This window comes from Hyperoodon ampullatus, assembly GCF_949752795.1.
Source record: "Hyperoodon ampullatus genome assembly, chromosome: 16".
In the NCBI taxonomy this organism is placed as follows: Eukaryota; Metazoa; Chordata; class Mammalia; order Artiodactyla; family Ziphiidae; genus Hyperoodon; species Hyperoodon ampullatus.
The window spans coordinates 38,817,585-38,838,193 of NC_136929.1; positions in this window are offsets into that span (position 1 = coordinate 38,817,585).

The following is a 20,609-nucleotide window of genomic DNA, read 5'->3' on the forward strand; positions in this document are numbered from 1 at the left end:
TATTTCTGAACTAAAATTGGAAGAGGATTATCCAAAAGTCAAGCATAAGTCAGGAACAATCTTTTCTAAATTTCTTCAGCTCCTACTCCATGGGGGAGGGAAAAATAGGGTGCTCATAAGTATTGTTTAAAAAATGTAAAAGAGATGCATTTGTCAAATACATTTGGAAAAACATAACTGCTTTGACCCATTAAACAACATTTCCTACTGTGACTTTCCCAAAGTCTTTGATATGTAAATATGTCTGGTCATTCAACAATAGAATGATGGTATGCTGGTTTTCAAACTTATTTCAACAAGAAATACATTTCTCCCCTCTGAAAATATCAGGGAAGCTACCAGTAGTCAGAATACACTTTGTAACACCTGCTTATTTTAATTAAATGGTATACAAGTATACTTGGTTCTCATGATTCCACATTGTGAAACTTCTTATCCACTCCTGCTGTGATGTGCCTTCCTCCTCTGAATAGACATCTGACATTCCAGGTAGCACAGAGAGACATGGGACATCTTTGAACAACAATTCTTTGGATTGGCCTAAGAGTTGGGGGCTTTCCTAGAAACCAGTGGTTAGACAACATAATCACTAATTACTCTGGCTGTACCTAAATTTGACTATGAAGAGAATGGTCAAGTTATTATATGTTATGTAAGAAAGGGGTAGAAAATATGGCACTGAGAATTGGAAGAGAGTAATTGCTTCTTCTCACATTAAGCTGTTTCATTGTCCTGGCCACAACATCTGGGGCTGTGCATAAAAGGCTATGACTCCCTTTTGAAAAAAACTCTGTAATGTACATTTTTATGTTGACCATTTTCCTTAGCATTTCTTAACCACTTAGTTGCAGTGAATTCTTCCTAGGTTTTGATATTTAGAATATAAGAAAAAAAATGTTTTTTTGGTAAGTATATAGGTTAGATGCTTCCTCAACTTCACTTTCATAAGAAATTGACAAATAAAACTGGATTTAAAAATTGGTCAACCATTATTAAAGAATCCATTAATGTCATGATAGCTTAAAAAAAAGTCATTACAAAAGGCAACATTTTTTTTTTTTTTTCCTGGAAGTTGAGAAGGTTTGCAATCAAGAATTCCTATCTCAGGGACTCTAGAACATGAGGAGTTGCTTAACTAATGGTTATGTTCTGGTCATTCAAGGTTAAAAGCTATTTTTTTATAGTCATTGATTCATTTCATATTGGTTTCCTGCAAATGTCAATTAAGTCAGAAGGCCAGGACAAATTAAAAATCCAAAATCCAAATGATCACACATTTTGTTTGGTTTTGTTTTTAATTAAATCAGCTTTTTTCTGTAAAAAAAAAAGTATACGTTTTATTTTATGGTCACTTCTGAAGCATTTTGGAGATGTCACATAGACATGATCTCAGGAGAATTTCTTTCCTGGTGCAGGCAACCTCTGTAGTTGGCTGTGTAGTCTTATATTACTTTGAGTGTGCAACTTTTGAGTCAGAGTTTCCTATGGCATGAAAAGCCTGGGTTGCCCTCAGGGATTTGTCGCACTTTATTTAGCTCAAACAGGGACTCAGAAACCTGGAAAATGTACTCTACTTGGCAGCCCAGCTCTTCTTGCAAGTACTGAAGTTCAAGCTATCAAAGAACTTTTCAAGGTGACAATTATATGACACAGTATGTGACCTTTACATGAGATTTAGGCTGGGAAATTTAAGCTGAGGGGTTTCCCTCCTGCTGGCATGAACACTGTCTCCTCTATTAAACATACAGTTTGGACAAAAAACAGTTTGGCTATATGTAAACCATTTTTTCTATACCATACTAGCTAAGAGAAGGAGTTTAACCTTACAAAGATAGTAACACACATGTTACCTTCCTGCTACCTTACCTGATAATTTGAAATAATTACAACATCTTTAGACCTCTCTTCTGGGTTGTAAGAGAAGATAGTGGTCCCAGATTTACTTACAAAGAAGGGGTTCTTTAAAGGAATTATACTGACAACTATGATCATTGGACTGTTACAGAGTCATTAAGCTGGATTAATCGTTAAGAATCTAAGATGAAATAGAAGAAATGGAGTCTCTACTTAGTAGGTGAGGTGATCTGGGAGAATGAATCCAGTTTTGGTTAAGAGAAGTTGAACTAATCTTTTGTAGTCCCTGCCGCAGTGGGATTTCATAATTATAAGTTAAGTGTATCAAATAATATGGAATTATGTCTTATATATAAACATATTATGTTTTTGTTGATTTTTTATTTAGTTTTTAACATCTTTTTTGCTATGAAAAGAACATTAGGGCATTTGATGTTAAAACAATATCAGGCTTAGAGTGACAATCATTTGTCATCTATCTTTTAGTGATTAGAATGTAGAAGAACTATGGACATGTATCTTTTCCCTTAATATATATTTATTGAATACCTCATATATTCAAGAAATGTTTCTGAACCACAGTACTGCAGTGGGGAAAAAAGATTTTAAAATCCTTTACCTTTTATTTTATTTTTTCCAGGTAATATTATATAACAATTTGTTTCTGCTCTTTAAGTGAAATCCATAGTAACTCCACTCTCTTGCCGTGAAACCACAGCAGAGTCTGCAAACTACAACCAAGAGTGGCAAGAGAAAAACAGAGGTCACATGAGTTAACAGCAGAGTAAAGGAAGCTCCACAGAGAGCTTGTAGAGCTCTTTCTTCAGCGCAGTGAAAGGCAACCCCCAAGAAGTGGGAAGGGGAAAGGTAAAGAGAGTGCTTTCTGTTAAATAAGCCCAGGGGACTGTGGTTCAGTCCCACAGTTTGAGGTCCATTTGTATTGCATGCAGTAATATTTCACAGGATCGGGGTTAGAACAGAGTTGTTTCTTGACAGAAAACACTCTATTTTTGAAGAAAGCCCTATTTTTTTTTACTTTTTTTCCCTATCAGCCCACATAGTGTCTTTGCCTGCAATGACACTTTTATTCTTTTATACCATGAAACAAAACCAGCAAACAAACAAAAATCAACTGAAATAGAGCAAAACTACTCCTAGGAACTTGAGTCATAGATTGAATACAGTTTGTGGCCTAATTTTTGAGGTTACTTCACTTTTAAAAATTGTTTCTTGGGCTTCCCTAGTGGCGCAGTGGTTGAGAGTCCGCCTGCCGATGCAGGGGACATGGGTTCGTGCCCCGGTCCGGGAAGATCCCACATGCCACAGAGCGGCTGGGCCCGTGAGCCATGGCTGCTGAACCTGCGCGTCCGGAGCCTGTGCTCCGCAATGGGAGAGGCCACAACAATGAGAGGCCCATGTACTACAAAAATAATAATAATAATAATATTAATAATAATAAATATATATATATATATATATATATATATATATATATATATATATATATATATATATAGTTTCTTCAGGCATGTTGAGTGTTTCAAAATGACAGCGTACTTTTTTGAAATATACTGATATGTTTTCATTCTAGTACTTAACAAGATAGAGGCTTCCACCCCTGCTTCAATTAACATGTGTTGACTGTACATAATTAAATTTAAATTTAATTTAAATTTCTCACTGTGAATCAATATTCTGTAAAAAAAATTTTTGTTTCTAGTATAAATGTTTTCCTTTTCTCAACATTACATTTTGGGGTGGTCCTTAATGATATATGCAGAGAGCTCTTGTGTGTGAAGTTCATAATGAAAACAATAAGATTTTTCTTGAGAGAACAAAATTTGACATACTATAGGTCCAAAAAAACTCCTACATGAATACATACAATAAAAGTAAAATTAAAGGAACTTATTTTAGTATTACTATTTCTAAAAAATGAAGGAAACACTCTTCATCATCAGGTCCTGATGAAGTGCAAACTACATATATTCTAGAGTAGTTTTGACATCCAAACCTCCTGTCAAGCCACACTGGCTTAATTTTCTTGGAAATTCATTGATATTCTAAAGACTTTTCAAGGTCTAGTATGTTGAAAAAAAATAAGTCCTATACAATAGTGTAGCTCTTCTCAGTCCTGGAAATCTGGGATATAATAGGGAGTGATTGTGTCTTTGAGATCTGAGATGATGGCATTTAAGTGCATAAGCTTCAGAATCATGAACCCCCAGTTTGCCCTGAGCCCGTGCAAAAACTCACACAAAATAGTTACCTCAAAATGATGTTAGTTTTTTTTTTTTTTTTAATACCTGCCTTTGCCACTTCTAATTGACTCTGCATGTTACTATAGTAATGTCTCAGCTGTATGAGTAGGGAAACCTGGCTAGGAGAAAATAGCATATGCCTCCTAAATTGCAGATTCTGGATAAGTATGGTTGAAAACCATGAGAACATGTGTGGGAGTGAATTGTAGGTTACAGTATAAGGAAAATTTAAAGATATAGAGGTCATTCTTTACCCCAGATTCACTGTTCTAATAATAAATAATAAAGTGCTTGAAGCTGGTTCTAATAATTTGTCTGTATTCTTTAATTAGGGCATATAAATAATGATGACTTTATATCAAAATGGTGGAGTTGCTGAAACTTCTTTGACATTTTATTAGGAAGACGCAGAAGGCTAAGCGAGGTGGTTGTATCAAAATAGATCAATATATATGACCAGAGACTCCATCATTTGCCTATATTCTACTGAAGGGCCCATAAGACATTTCTATCTCTAAGACAATAAGAAATATGCTGATGAGGAGAACACCACCCTTTTATTTGATTAAATCAACACAGTCTATGTCAATTGTCATGAAACTGTTGATTTCGTATATGTGTTCTTTTGAATTTCACTAATACGCAGGATGAAAATCTGTTTTGTTCTCATATGGCAAGGACAGAAACATACATGCATTGTTTTGCCTGGGGGTCAAGTTAACTCTCCTGATCTCCTGCAGATACTTTAATTGTATTAGTATTCAGTAAAGCATCAACTGACCCAGAATATTTTTTAAAATAAATTTATATATTTATTTATTTTTGGCTGTGTTGGGTCTTTGTTGATGCTCACAGGCTTTCTCTAGTTGCGGCGAGCGTGGGTTACTCTTTGTTGCAGTGCATGGGCTTCTCATTGCAGTAGCTTCTCTTGTTGTGGAGCATGGGCTCTAGGCACTTGGGCTTCAGTAGTTGTGGCATGCAGGCTCAGCAGTTGTGTCTTGCGGGCTCTAGAGCATAGGCTCTGTAGTTGTGGTGCACGGGCTTAGTTGCTTCGCAACATGTGGAATCTTCCCAGATCAGGGCTCGAACCTGTGTCCCCTGAATCAGCAGGTGGATTCTTAACCAGTGTGCTACCAGGGAAGCCCGACACAGAATATTTTTTGATGTAATGCTAATTGGGCCTGCCAAGCAGGAAGTAGTAAATAATCTAGGTGCCTTAGTAACAAACACACATGTTTGAAGCTGTGAAATAAACCTTTCAATGATTCAGGAATCTGCTAAATAAGTAAAATCCAATAGTACAGATGTTGCTGAGACAAGATCTAGAGTAAAGGAAACTTATCCTCTAGAGTAAAGGAAAGTTATTTGAATCAAACCTTGTACCACTAAAAGAATCCTCCTCGGTTTTGGTCTTTTTTATGGACCTCTTTAGATTTCAGTGTCAGCATTTATCTTTTGGAAGTCCTGCTCCAAATCACTGATCGATTGACACAGACTTGTCCTGGGAATGACAGACAGTCTTTCTCCTTAGTCACACCTGTGCTAGTGCAATAGGTACATCAATACAGAAGCATAAGGGCAGAGATAGGTATTATACATCGGCTCAGATACATGGAATTAACTTCACTAAGAATCTTCTATTTACTCTTACTGATGGATCTGAACAGCAGTAGCATAGAATGTGGCTGGGCTTTGATCTGACATCATTACTTAGTGAGATTGACCAGCAGATGGATTACATAGGTTCCTTTGCTCATTGGAAGGTCCATGATTTTATCTTTACTGAAACTGACAAGTACTATGAATATAGGTTTGCATTCCCTACTTGCAGTATCTCAGACTACAGTACCACTCAAGAGTCTATAGAACACTGAATAACACAGTAAATATATATCCTAGTGAAGGTCCACTTGTGGAAAAATAGACATGAACAATGATTTTATTGTATAACAATGTATTTATATATCATTTGGGAATCTGTAAATAATTTATGGCATATTAATACACTGGAGTAGTATGCTTTATTTAAAATAAATATATTAGATGTGTACCTATCAATAAAAATGTGGGTAAATATATTATCCTTTGTACATTTCAGCCTTCTTTTATTTAACATTTTGAAAACTAAATATATGTGTATATTTTCCCCCCAAATTATCTGAAATTATTACTGTTTTTAAACCAAACCCACATATTCTCACTAGGGCCAAATAATATGAGGGATGTAAAAATGTTTCACTGGTATAGCTTCTTTTGAATTTGAAGCTGATACCCAATCAGGGGTGAGAATAATTACATTAGTACAGCAATTACCAAACTTACATGATAAGAAGAATTAGGCGAGGAATGTGTTAAATTATAGAATCCCAAGTCCTTTACCTGGATATTGATCTTTATTTAGTTGTCTGGGGTAAAGCTAAGGCTTCTGCCTTTGTAACTAAACTAAGGCTGTTCATAACATCATATTAATTGGAAAACAATACTCTAAAATGTAATGTTAGGGCAGCCTCAACAGCAAATCTAGGGCATTAATATAAGACTTTAAGCATAGAACCGATATTTTTGTGACAGGAATATTTGATTACAGTGTTATTGCATTGGCTTTTTATTCTCTTGATTCTAATTTGTTAGAACTCATTTTTATAACTAAGCTGTAAGGTCAATTTGTATTCTTGTTTCTCAACAATTAAACACTGTCCTATATAAAATTTGAACGTTGAATGACTGTTTATTCCTGAAGTCTAACATATGCTTTGCAAATAATAGGAGAGTGTCACCAAATTACTCACCTGGCCAAAAGGTATGTTATAAATGGTGAAATATATCTGTTTAGATATTGAAAATACATTTCATTATATTTAATTCATTTGATTATAGACAAATCATTTCATTTTTTTCTAAACATGAAGCGTGGATATAGTCATCTTTAAAACTAGAACATATGGTTGACCTATGACACTTTATTTTGTATAACTGAAAGTGAAATGGAGGAAATAGATATATTCATCCATATGTTGATATTTTTAAAGCAGAAAGTAATTTCCATGGGCACCTGGGAACTGTTAGGGTAGTTAGCACTAAATTTCAAAGATAAACCATATATATTGCTGTGTTATGAAGTAATAGGTTGTGTCATAAACATAGGAAAAAATAGACATTAGATCCTTATTTGGCTCTCCTTTATATAAACGGCTATAGCGTTTTCTGGCTCTTGAGAATAAAGGTGTATCTTCATAGAAATTTAAAGCTATATATTTTAACACTTTCTTTTTTGGTACACAAGTTAATATCTCTTGATGATACAGCGTATACTATTCTCACAATGCACACATTTTCAACGTGAAAAGGTGCCTTCTCTATACAATACTATTAGAACAAAAATAGATTTTTATCCTGTGATTTCAGGTTGTAAATTTTATAGAAAATTACTATCTTGTTTGTTGTTAAAACATAAGTTAAGTAATCATTTGAGCAAGGTTAATAACAAACTGATGGCAGCAAAATATTTTTTAACTATTTTATCTGCTAATCAAGACTTTCTTAAAACTGTATTCCAAGAATTTTTATGTGGGCAAAAAAATAGTTATTGTTCTAACCTGGCATGTAACTTTCAAAGCAAGCAAATTTTGCTTATGATCTGACAAAATGATTATATGTGGTGTATCTCATATCCCTTCAATACTGTTTTCTTCAGACAATTAAGGAACACTAATTGTGTTCAGAGTATACAACACGTATTGGTTTAATATCTGTAAGAAAATTAATGTTGGGTATTTATTAAATTGAAAATTTAGATAAATGTTCAGTATTTTAAGTTCTCATGCTGAACCACCATGTCACTTTAACCAAATGATAAAACACTTTTGCAACAGATCTTTGTAACTAAATAGGTCCTAAGTGTATTTCATGAACAATTATAATTCACAACTCTGATCCTGGTTATATTCTACTTCTTCAATTATGACTTTCTTTTTCTTGGGTGTCATTTTCCATTTTCTGAGATATTATCTCCTTTGGGATAATAAAGAAACCATTGTCTTATATTCAAAGGATTTTGAAATGTCACAGTACCCATAAATACTTGAAAATCCTTCATCAAATCTTAAAAGGCTTTTTCATAAATTGAAATATCAAACAGGTTATTCAGGTGGAAAAAAATGAAATTGGATCCCTGCCTCAGACCATGTATGTCTTAGATAGGTTAAAGACTAAATGTCAAAATACAAAACCGTAAATTTGTCAGTAAAAATAAAAATTTGTAAATATCTTTTGGATATTGTGTAGGAAAAAAACTTACTGAATAAGATATCAAAAAAGCTTTTTTCTATAAAAGCTTAACAAATTTGATTCTATTAAAATTGAGAAAGACATGTTAAAAGAAAATGAAAAGGCATGCTATACCAGTATATAGAATATATCTATAACTGCTTTCTATCAAAAAATATAAAGAAAACCTACAAGTCAGTGAAAAGTACACACACACAAGAACTGAAAAAAGTGGACAAAAGACATGAATAGGCATTTTACATAAGGCCAATAAACAGAACAAGATGACGTGACTGGCAAAATACACATCAATATCTTTATGATGTTCTGTCTTATTACATTGGCAAAATGTAAATCTGGCAATACCAGTGTTAGATACTATGATGATGGACAGAATCCCTTATACACTTCTGGTTGGAGAGTTAATTGATTTACAACTGAAGCAGTTTGCATTATTTTCTTACATTGATTATTCCCATGTCCTAGAAAACCCATTTCTAGGTATTTACACATGAGATTCTCTTGCATCTGTGCATCAATGACAGGTTCAGAAATACTGTGTAACTGATGTTCACAATAACAACAAGATTGGAAGCAACTCAAATGCCCATCAATGACCTTACATTCAAGGAATAAATTGTGATGGTGTATTTAGAAAATTGCATATTATATGACAGTTTAAAATGAATCCAAGACTATGAATGAATCTCAACAATATCTTACCAAGTGAAAAATTAAGTTTCAAAGGTTGCTGATAACCCTTTTTTAGTGAAAGAAAATGAAAAATATAATTTTTTAGAAATACATGTAGCTGAAAATTAAGAATAGTCGAGGGAGGAAGTGGTAAAAGAAGAGCAAGAGGCCATTTGGTTAGATGGAATTTATTTTCAAGGTACTAGATTTTATTTTGGATGATGTGTAAGGTTGTTTATTATACAATTAAAATACAGCAGTACATAAATAAGTACATAGAAGCTTGCCTTATATAGATTATTGATTACAATATTTCATAAATCAAATAGTATGTTAACCAATCCTGAACAATTGGCATCCATTGAAAATTAATAACTGTGGGGCAGTAGCTGTCTCATCACATGTCTCAATAACGTTTTAAAATTATTTTTTATTCCATACCATATCTTGGCATTCCATATACAAAATGGGTTTTCTTCATTTTATATGGACTTTAATTTTTTTCTCTATCCCTTTTCTCTCTCTATTTTGATGGCTTTATTCTAGGCTTCTATATTGACATTACACACTTGAACATGGAGTGAAGGATTATAAGTAATACCTAGTGTTATATCTTTCCCTCCACAAGTCTTCCATGCAGGTCAGTGCATGCAATTACACCATATACTGCAACAGCCTCTCTTCCTCTATGTTGTGGATACAAGAGGCTTGTGGAAGGTTCACAACAAAATTGAGCAGAAAGTACAGAGAGTTTCCATACACCCCCTGCTCCTATCCAGGTTTGGGCTTGTGCCGCTATCAACATGTCTCACCATACTGAGACATATGTTACAATCGATGAAACTCATTGACACGTCACTCAAAGTCCAGAATTTCCTTTAGGGTTCACTCTGGGTATTGTACTTTCTATGGGTGTTAACATTTGTGTAATGACATGTATCCATTGTTTGTTGATGTTTTTAAATTACCCTTTTAAAGTCTTTTGGATTCTTCCATGTTAGGTTATAATCTCTACTATTATAGTATGTACAGCATTGTCTTGATCATTTTTGTAATTAGGTATATGTCTTCCTACTACTATGTTGATAAATATAGGAAAGAGCCTAAGTCTTAAACGTTTTCATAGTCTCAGATCTATCAGAGTGACTTAAAGATAGTAGAAACCCTATTAATTAATACTTATTAATTAACTAATTAAAACCCCATTAATGCTTATTGAATAAGTGAAATCTGGATATACAATTCATATTATGCTCATTTTCTTTTGATCAACTTCATCTGAGTCCCCTGATGATTTCTGATTTAAAAAAAAAATGGCTTCCCTAGTGGCGCAGTGGTTGAGAGTCCGCCTGATGATGCAGGGGACACGGGTTCATGCCCCGGTCCGGGAAGATCCCACATGCCGCAGAGCGGCTGGGCCTGTGAGCCATGGACGCTGAGCCTGCGCGTCCGGAGCCTCTGCTCCGCAACAAGAGAGGCCACAACAGTGAGAGGCCCACGTACAGAAAAAAAAAAAAAAAAGCCAGGACAGAGTTTTCATATAGTGTCTTGTTTTTGATATCAAAACAGAGGTGATTTTTCTCATCACAAAGCAATAAGGACACCAACATGGAAAGACTGCTCCTTGAAAGAAAAATATGTCCATAGTTGAGTGTAAAAATTATTGAGAACAACTTGTTCCAACAACGGTGAATGGTGTTGTGGAGGTACATGGAAGTAGGCAGCACACAAATAAACAGTGAAAAGAGTTTCCACCACTTTGTCATGAGTCAACACTGAGAAAATTGCAGGCAGAGCAGGCAGGCTTGCTTCAATCAGAAGCTGGGGAGTTTTTAGAGTTGAGGATTTGGGCCTAAGGTGAGCACAAGAAGCAGAGTTGCAAACCCTGACAAGCTCTGCAAGTAGCAGCTGCAAATCAAAGAGCAACATCCATGTGTGCACAGTGTGGAAGGAACTGGAGGTTACAGACTGGTCTCTTCCACTTCACCCACACACACAAACAGCAATCACTGACAAGAACATCACTTTTGAAGGGTCCAGTGAAGTTCTATTTATTTATTTATTTATTCATTCATTTATTCATTCATGTATTTATTTGTATCCTTTGTACTTACTGTGAGGCAGTTTTATCAGGAAGGATCCAGTTTAATAAATCTAATACATAAAAGTGGAAGTAAGACTATTTATGTTGTAAGAACAAATTTCTGTGTCTGATTTTGACTTCTAACAAAGGAATTTTAATCTGATCCATTTCAAAATGATAAGTGCTCCCAGTATATAGGCACAAAAGTATAGTATAATTATATGTCTGTATTTTTGAACCCGTAGGATGCTGAATCAAAGTTGTCATCTCTGGGGAACACTCTGACATGTAACCTGTGTTATGCATCAACTTCCCTGAGAGTATGGGGAAAACTAATTCCATTCCTGGAAAGATAGACTGACTCAGATGCAATTCACCCTCAGAGTTCCTCTAAAAAGAAGATAATGAAACTACCTATATGGTATCTATGCATTTTCAGTGGCTGAAAAATAAAAGTAATTAGATATTCTTAATAAGTTGGTGCTCTCCATTCTTTTTAGAAATACTAGGGGGAGAAAAAGAGAATGAAGTATCCATGTCCGGAGAGTGATTACTCAGAATTGAAATTATTTTTACTCAGCTTCAGTCTAAAATTTCCCTTAGGTACATTCTATTTGTGGGAGCTAGAAAGGAGAAAGAAACACCACACCAGAAACTTCAAATTCATTTTTGGCTTCTATCTCTGTGCAAGTGAATTAGTTAATTATTTTCTTTTATGCAACAGAACGTGTAACAAGAAAAATTCATTTAGTCATTAGCAGGCATTTGTTAGGCACTCTTGTACTGCTCATATTGTTAGTCACTAAAGACAAAGAGACATGAATAAACCAGCATGCCTGCCCTTGTAGAGGTCACAGCCTAGTAGAGGAAGAAAGAAGTGCAATGTATTAGGGTATGCTGTCATGTAGAAATGTCCTGCATTTTGGCGCCACAGAGGAAGCATCCAATATTTTGTGTGAGTTGGGAAGAGATAGGGGTTGAATAAATAAGGATTCATAGAAGAGGCAATACTAAATCCCAGTTTGAAAGGTGAATAAGAATCTTTATGGCTGAAAAGGAGGCCAAAGGAAGGGCAGGAGCACTTTGGGCTTTGGGGATATAACTCAAAACCAAAAAGGAACATTTCTCATGCTTAATGTGTGTATTTCCTGGAGACTAAAGCTTAGATCACAAGAATGAACTTTGCAAGTAGGTGTATCCTTGAAACACTAAAACTTTTTAGAAAATAATATATTCCCCCCCTCGGATTGTGAAAATATAATAGTTCTTGCTCTTTGAACATAGAGGCATCATGAATAGTGGAAAGAGCATCAGCTTTGAGGTCTGGTGATCTTGAGTTGAGATACTACTTCAGCCACTTATGAGCTAAGTTACTCTCAGCCTGAATTTCCTCAGGTGTAAAGTTGTAGTAGAACTTCTACTTTGCAAGGTTTGGGATAGAGTAAAAGAAGCATTTATCTGAGAACTGAGAGCCCAGACCATAGGCAAAAAGACACACTAGAATATGACCTTTTGTTTTCCACATCTACTTTCTCACTTCTGAAAACATCATTTTACTGTGGTTGTATAATTTTGCTTTAAAATTTCAAGATAAGTGTGGCTTTTATTTTTGTTAGCCAAGATAATACTTTTAATCCTCATTAATTTAGAAGGTAATAAAGAAATCTGTGAAATAATTATGTCAACCATCCTAGAAAATGTATGTGTATCTAGTTAATATTTTTACTGATCTGAAAACTTAAGATAAATGTTACTAGGGTGGGAGAAAATGCCTTGAAATGAGCCTTACTGAATAGAACTTGGAGAAAACACATGACATTTAAACAATCTGGATGTCCTCTGAAATATGATTTTCTTGTTTAGGATTTTCTTGTTTAAGGAATGTTGATTATTTTACTTCTCATTTTACTGAAAGAAATGACATCAATGATACTTGCAGCAGCAGCAGTAATTGAATATCTATTTCTCCTTATATTATCAAATTTAAGCTTTACAAAATTGTTATGAGGTAGCTCCCATTATCCACATTTTGCAAGTAAAAACATTCTGAATTCACACAGGGAGTAGTTAGTGGAGCCAGGATTAGAATGCAGGTTTGTCTGACTCCAGTCTAGAGAATGTCTTCAGTGATGTAGTGCCTCTTACTCTCCCTGGATTATTAGAATGAAAGGAAATAATGCTCCTGAATTCTTCCTTTTTAGTACTCAAGATTGTGCAATATTTCAAAAGTCCTCTTGAATTTCTTTTTTTTTTCTTTCTTCTTTTTTTTTTTTTTTTTTTTTTGCGGTACGCAGGCCTCTCACTGTTGTGGCCTCTCCCGTTGCAGAGCACAGGCTCCAGCCGCGCAGGCTCAGCAGCCATGTCTCATGGGCCTAGCCGCTCCGCGGCATGTGGGATCTTCCCGGACCGGGACACAAACCCGTGTCCCCTGCATTGGCAGGTGGACTCTCAACCACTGCACAACCAGGAACTCCCTGAATTTCTTCTACCTAGTGGATCTATTTCCATTTTCCCCAAAGAGACTCACTGAAGTTTTCCCAGATATTAAGTTTCTGTACCTTCTCCTGGCTACAGACTTTTCTACTATTGTGTTCTTGTCTCTTCTCCTTCCATCTAATCTATGCTGGCATGCCCCAGCCCCTTCTCTTCTCCAGTGGTTGCCGCAGACAAGTGGAAGATGAGACATTATTTAGCCAGTGTTGAACACCAACATTGGCCTTATGTTCTCTTATTCTTACATAAGATTCAAATCTTTCACTAGACCTTTGACTTACTATGCTTCTTCCTCTCTGGAAGACTATTAAAAGATTATTCCAGATAACTTGAGAGATGTCATATCATTTCAGTCTCAAGAATATCCCTTCTTATAAATCATTAATCTTGGATTAAATTCATACACACCAATTCTTAGTAAATTCATTTGTCCTAATCTCCTTAATGCTTAAGTATTTTTAAAGAGAACATGTTTTCACAAACTGGATGTTTTTAGATTTGGGCCCTATAGGCTGACCACTAGCCTCAACTGTTCTTTTATTGCTAGTTTATTGGGGCTGAGAATATAACAGATATCATCCTCAATCTCACATTTTATATTCCTGAATATTTTTATGATCTGTGTATACACATTTTATGAAAATTATGCAACATTCTTTCCTCAAGAGGTCTAGCAGAGAGATTGGGTTTTGGATCATTTTACCTACAAAAGACGAGATGTAGAATAATATGTATTTCACTGTTTTATAGAACTGTTAGTCTCTTTAAAGGCACTTTAATCTAATCTTCATTTTTTACATTGAGACAACTAATACCAGGATCATTTAGGGGAAATACTGAATACAGATAATTAGTATGAAAAAATTGGTAACTACTTCTAGCCCTATTTTCTTCTTAAAATTAGAGGATGATGGTTTTCTAAGAAGTATCATATAGAGTTGAATAACATTTGTATGCCATATCAACATTAGATTATTTGAATTCAATATCCACCCAAATCAGTATGCATTTATTCTTAAAAGTTGACGGAAAAACAAAATTCAACCAAATATGCTTTACACACTACCTTTTAGAAACCTTTAACCTAAGTTCTGCAATTCTACTAGAAGGATAGTAAACTAACTTTGCACAAAGGTACAATGAACAGTATTATTGGATATGTGTATAAATAAAGATTAAATTAATGATAGATTGACTCTTTGAACTAGTTGTTTGCACTTTTCTTTATTATTAGAGAGTTTTAGGTTAGGAAAGTCATATTCATCAAAGGCTTTTTTGGAGTCAGGCTTCTTTGGAGTCCCTCATATCAATGTTTTCAAATTTCTTTCCAGTTGTACTATTGTAGATATTTGCTTCTTGATAGTTGTAGGGTTCTGCAGCCAATGTTTACTATGATTTCCTAATTTTAATCACTACTTGTAGTTAAACATTACCTTTCTACACACAGCAAGATGAGTATCCTGAATAAAATGAAACAATATGGCCTCTGAAATATATATTGGTGCTTAGTAATGTATAAATTAGAAGGAACTAGAAAATTGAAAGAACTTGAATTATGCCATGTTCTGTAACAATTAAATGGCAGATAAATCTTGTAATGTAAACAAAAATAATTAATTGGAATAGAATAGATACTAACTTTGCAAGGTTTTTAATTTTTTGATATCAGAGAATAAATGTAACATTTATGTACATTTCTACAGATATATAAACTATCCTTAAGCTCCTATTTGAGTGACAGATTTTACTAGAACTGGCAATAATTTTTACTAGCCTCTCTTAACCTGTGAAATTTACCTGCATAAGAGACCTAAAGGTATTTTTTTTCCACTTACCTTGGTTTTTCTGATGGTAGTAAATTCAATGAGACTGATTTTCTACTCCAGTTTATTTATGTATTTGCTCTATAAGAAGAAAATACAGCAAACTAACTTAAAGGTGATTCTATTTTGGAACTGCCTTTTAAGTCATATATTGAATTTTATTTAATTTTAGTAGTGCTCTCAAACAGTACCAATCATAAGCCTCAGTAATTTTAAAAACCAAAATGTATTAACTAAATCAAGTATATTTTCAGACAATGTCATTCCAAATACCATATAAGAATGAAATTCTCAAAACATTTGTTATAGGAAAGCAGTTTACTCTTACCTTAGTCTGACTTATTTCATGTAATATATTTGGGTTTGGAAAAGCAATTAAAATCCTACCTCAAGAAACAAGAAACATCTCAAATAAACAACCTAACCTTACACCTAAAGCAATTAGAGAAAGAAGAACAAAAAAACCCAAATTTAGCAGAAAGAAAGAAATCACAAAGTCCAGATCAGAAATAAATGAAAAAGAAAGAAAGGAAACAATAGCAAAGATCAATAAAACTAAAAGCTGTTTCTTTGAGAAGATAAACAAAATTGATAAACCACTAGCCAGACTCACCAAGAAAAAAAGGGAGATGACTCAAATCAAGAGAAGTAGAAATGAAAAAGGAGGAGTAACAACTGACACTGCAGAAATATACAGGATCATGAGAGATTACTACAAGCAACTACATGCCAATAAAATGGACAACCTGGAAGAAATGGACAAATTCTTAGAAAAGCACAACCATCCGAGACTGAACCAGGAAGAAATAGAAAATATAAACAGACCAATCAAAAGCACTGAAATTGAGAAAATGATTGAAAATCTTGCAACAAACAAAAGCCAAGGAACAGATGGCTTCACACATGAATTCTATCAAACATTTAGAGAAGAGCTAACACCTAACCTTCTTAAACTCTTCCAAAATATAGCAGAGGAACGAACACTCTCAAACTTATTCTACTAGGTCACTATCACCCTCATACCAAAACAAGACAGAAATGTCACACAAAAAAGAAAACTACAGGCCAATATCACTGATGAAGAGAGATGCAAAACTCCTCAACAAAATACTAGCAAACAGAATACAGTAGAACATTCAAAGGATCATACACCATGATCAAGTGGGGTTTATGCCAGGAATGCAAGGATTCTTCAATGTACACAAATCAATCAAAGTGAGAAACCATATTAACAAATTGAAGAAGTAAAACCATATGATCATCTCAATAGATGCAGAGAAAGCCTTCAACACCCATTTATGATAAAAACTCTCCAGAAAGTAGGCATAGAGGGAACTTACTGCAACATAATAAAGACCATATATGACAAACCCACGGCCAATTTCATCTCAATGGTGAAAAACTGAAAATATTTCCTCTAAGATCAGGAACAAGACAAGGTTGTCCACTCTCACCACTATTTTTCTACATAGTTTTGGAATTTTTAGCCACAGCAATCAGAGAAGAAAAAGAAATAAAAGGAATACAAATTGGAAAAGAAGAAGTAAAACTATCACTGTTTGCAGATGACATGATACAATACATAGAGAATCCTAAAGATGCTACCAGAAAACTTCTAGAGCTAATCAATGAATTTGGTAAAGTAGCAGAATACAAAATTAATGCACAGAAATCTCTTGCATTTCTATACACTAATGATGAAAAATCTGAAAGAGAAATTAAGGGAACACTCCCATTTACCATCTCAACAAAATGAATAAAATACCTAAGAATAAACCTACCTAAGGAAACAAAAGATCTGTATGCAGAAAACTATAAGATACTGATGAAAGAAATTAAAGATTATACAAACAGGTGGAGAGAGATATCATGTTCTTGGATTGGAAGACTCAACATTGTGAAAATGACTATACTACCCAAAGCAACCTACAGATTCAATGTAATCCCTATCAAGCTACCAATGACATTTTTCACAGAACTAGAACAAAAAAAATTCAAAATTTGTATGGAAACACAAAAGACTCCAAACAGCCAAAGCAATCTTGAGAAAGAAAAATGGAGCTGGAGGAATCAGGCTCCCTGACTTCAGACTGTAGTACAAAGCTACAGTAATCAAGACAGTATGGTACTGGCACAAAAACAGAAATATAGATCAATGGAACAGGATAGAAACCCCAAAGATAAACTCACACACATATGGTCACCTTATCTTTGATAAAGGAGGCAAGAATATACAATAGAGAAAGACATCCTCTTCAAGAATTGGTGCTGGGAAAACTGGACAGCTACATGTAAAAGAATGAAATCAGAACACTTCCTAACACATACACACAAAATAAACCCCTCAAAATGGATTAAAGACCTAAACGTAAGGCCAGACACTATAAATCTCCTAGCAGAAAATATAGGCTGAGCACTCTATGACATAAATCACACCAAGATCATTTTCAACCTACCTCCTAGAGAAATGGAATTAAAAACAAAAATAAACAAATAGGACCTAATGAAACTTAAAAGCTTTTGCACAGCAAAGGAAGCCATAAATAAGACAGAAAGGCAATTCTCAGAATGGGAGAAAATACTTGCAAAAGAAGCAAGTGACAAGGGTTCAACTCCAAAATTTACCATCAGCTCCTGCAGCTCAATATCAAAAACAAAAACAACCCAATCCAAAAATGAGCAGAAGACCTAAATAGACATTTCTCCCAAGAAAATATACAGATTGGCAACAAACAGAAGAAAGGATGTTCAACATCATTAATCATTAGAAAAATGCAGATCAAAACTACAATGAGGTATCACCTCACACCGGTCAGAATGGCCATCAGCAAAAAATCTACAAACAGTAAATGCTGGAGAGGTTGTGGAGAAAAGGGAACCCTGTTGCACTGTTGTTGGGAATGTAAATTGGTACAGCCACTATGGAGAACAGTATGGAAGTTCCTTAAAATTCTAAAAATAGAACTACCATATGACCCAGCAATCCCACTACTGGGCATATACCCTGAGGAAACCATAATTCAAAAAGAGTCATGTACCACAATGTTCATTGCAGCTCTATTTACAATAGCTAGGACATGGAAGCAACCTCAGTGTCCATCAACAGGTGAATGGATAAAGAAGATGTGGCACATATTTACAATGGATATTACTCAGCCATAAAAAGAAATGAAATTGATTTATAGTGAGGTGGATGGACCTAGAGATCTCATACAGAGTGAAATAATTTAGAAAGAGAAAAACAAATACCATATACTAACACATACATATGGAATCTAAAAACATATATATATGTTTCTGAGGAACCTAGGGGCAGGACAGGAATTAAGACGCTGATGTAGAGAATGGACTTGAGGACACAGGGAAGGGGAAGGGGAAGCTGGGATGAAGTTCAAGAGTGGGCATGGACATATATACATTACCAAATGTAAAATAGATAGCTAGTAGGAAGCAGCCACATAGCAGAGGGAGATCAGCTAGATGCTTTGTGACCACCTAGAGGAGTTGGATAGGGAGGGTAGGAGGGAGATGCAGCAGGGAGGAGATATGGGGATATATGTATATGTATAGCTGGTTCACTTTGTTATAAAGCAGAAAGTAACACACCATTTTAAAGCAATTATACTCCAATAAAGATGTTTAAAAAAAATGAAAGTGTGTCTTCATGCATTCCAGTGGACATGTTTCTTGCATTCCATGTGGATATGTGTATTTCACACAAATTGGTATGAATGCATAAATTCATATTTATGTAATAAGCACAATTGAAAATTAGTCAATGTAATAATGTTTACCTCTTGAAATGATATATGCAAAAAGTCTTAAATTTATGAACTGTCTCTAATGTATGAATCTGTATTATGGAAGTACTAAACTATTCATAAATTTTATGATTGATTCATTTCCTCTCTAATATGATAATATAAATTAAACTCAATTAGGATCAAGAGATATTTATTCTACAACTACTATTTTGCAAAATGCTCTTCAAATACACAAGGCACTCTTTAAACATCTAACTCTACACAGACACAAATTTGGTTATAGCCATACAGTCAACACCTGTTTAGAACATTCTATGAATTAGGCCCTGCATTTCCTATTGGGAATAATATGATCACTGTTCTTATGAAATTTATAATCTGGGAAATTCTTCTCCTTCAAGAATCTTCCATTTTAATTACAAAGTCTAAAATAAAAGAAATTGAAAGACTAGAAAATATTAAATGAGTTTTTAGATATGAAAAAGGATATTTATTAGCCATTAACTCTTATCATGATTTAACTTTTTTTTTTTTTTGCGGTACACGGGCCTCTCATTGTTGTGGCCTTTCCCGTTGCAGAGCACAGGCTCCGGACGCACAGGCTCAGCGGCCATGGTTCACAGGCCCAGCTGCTCCACGGCATGTGGGATCATCCCGGACTGGGGCACGAACCCGTGTCCCCTGCATCGGCAGATGGACTCTCAAACACTGTACCACCAGAGAAGCCCCATGATTTAACTTTTGAATTGCAGTCAATATGGAATGTGGAATGTTTTCAAGTCACATTCAGCTAACATAAATTGCATTTGTTATGATAAAAAATATTTTATCTTTTACTTCCATGTTGGCCAATAGCACATAAATGTAACAAACCATTGACTACTTACTTGGACAAGATGTATTTGAATTTTTCCATTGATATTTCAACTGAAATATTATTGTTAATTCACCTGAAGAACAGTTGGAAAGTTTAGATTTGTACATTTTAGATTAACAGAGTTAAACTATTGAACTTCTCCTCTAGGACATCAGCAAGTTAGATTTTTGTTAGTAAAATATGTATTTTGAGCATTGGTAGTATATATGTTATACACAGTGTGTGTACAATACATTTTACATATTAAGTATGAATGCATATATTCATGTATCCTATGTTGTGACACACATAGTAGAACAATTGAAGATCATAAAATATTTTTTATTATACAGCTATTATGGGAACTTTATTTAATAACTTAATTTAAAATTAATTACTCATCCATTAGGTCAATACTGAAATATTGATGTGCACACAAGTTTTCAGGGGATCTTTTAAAAATGCAGATTCCTGAACTCAACTTCCAAAAATATTTATCCAGTATGTTTGGAGGCC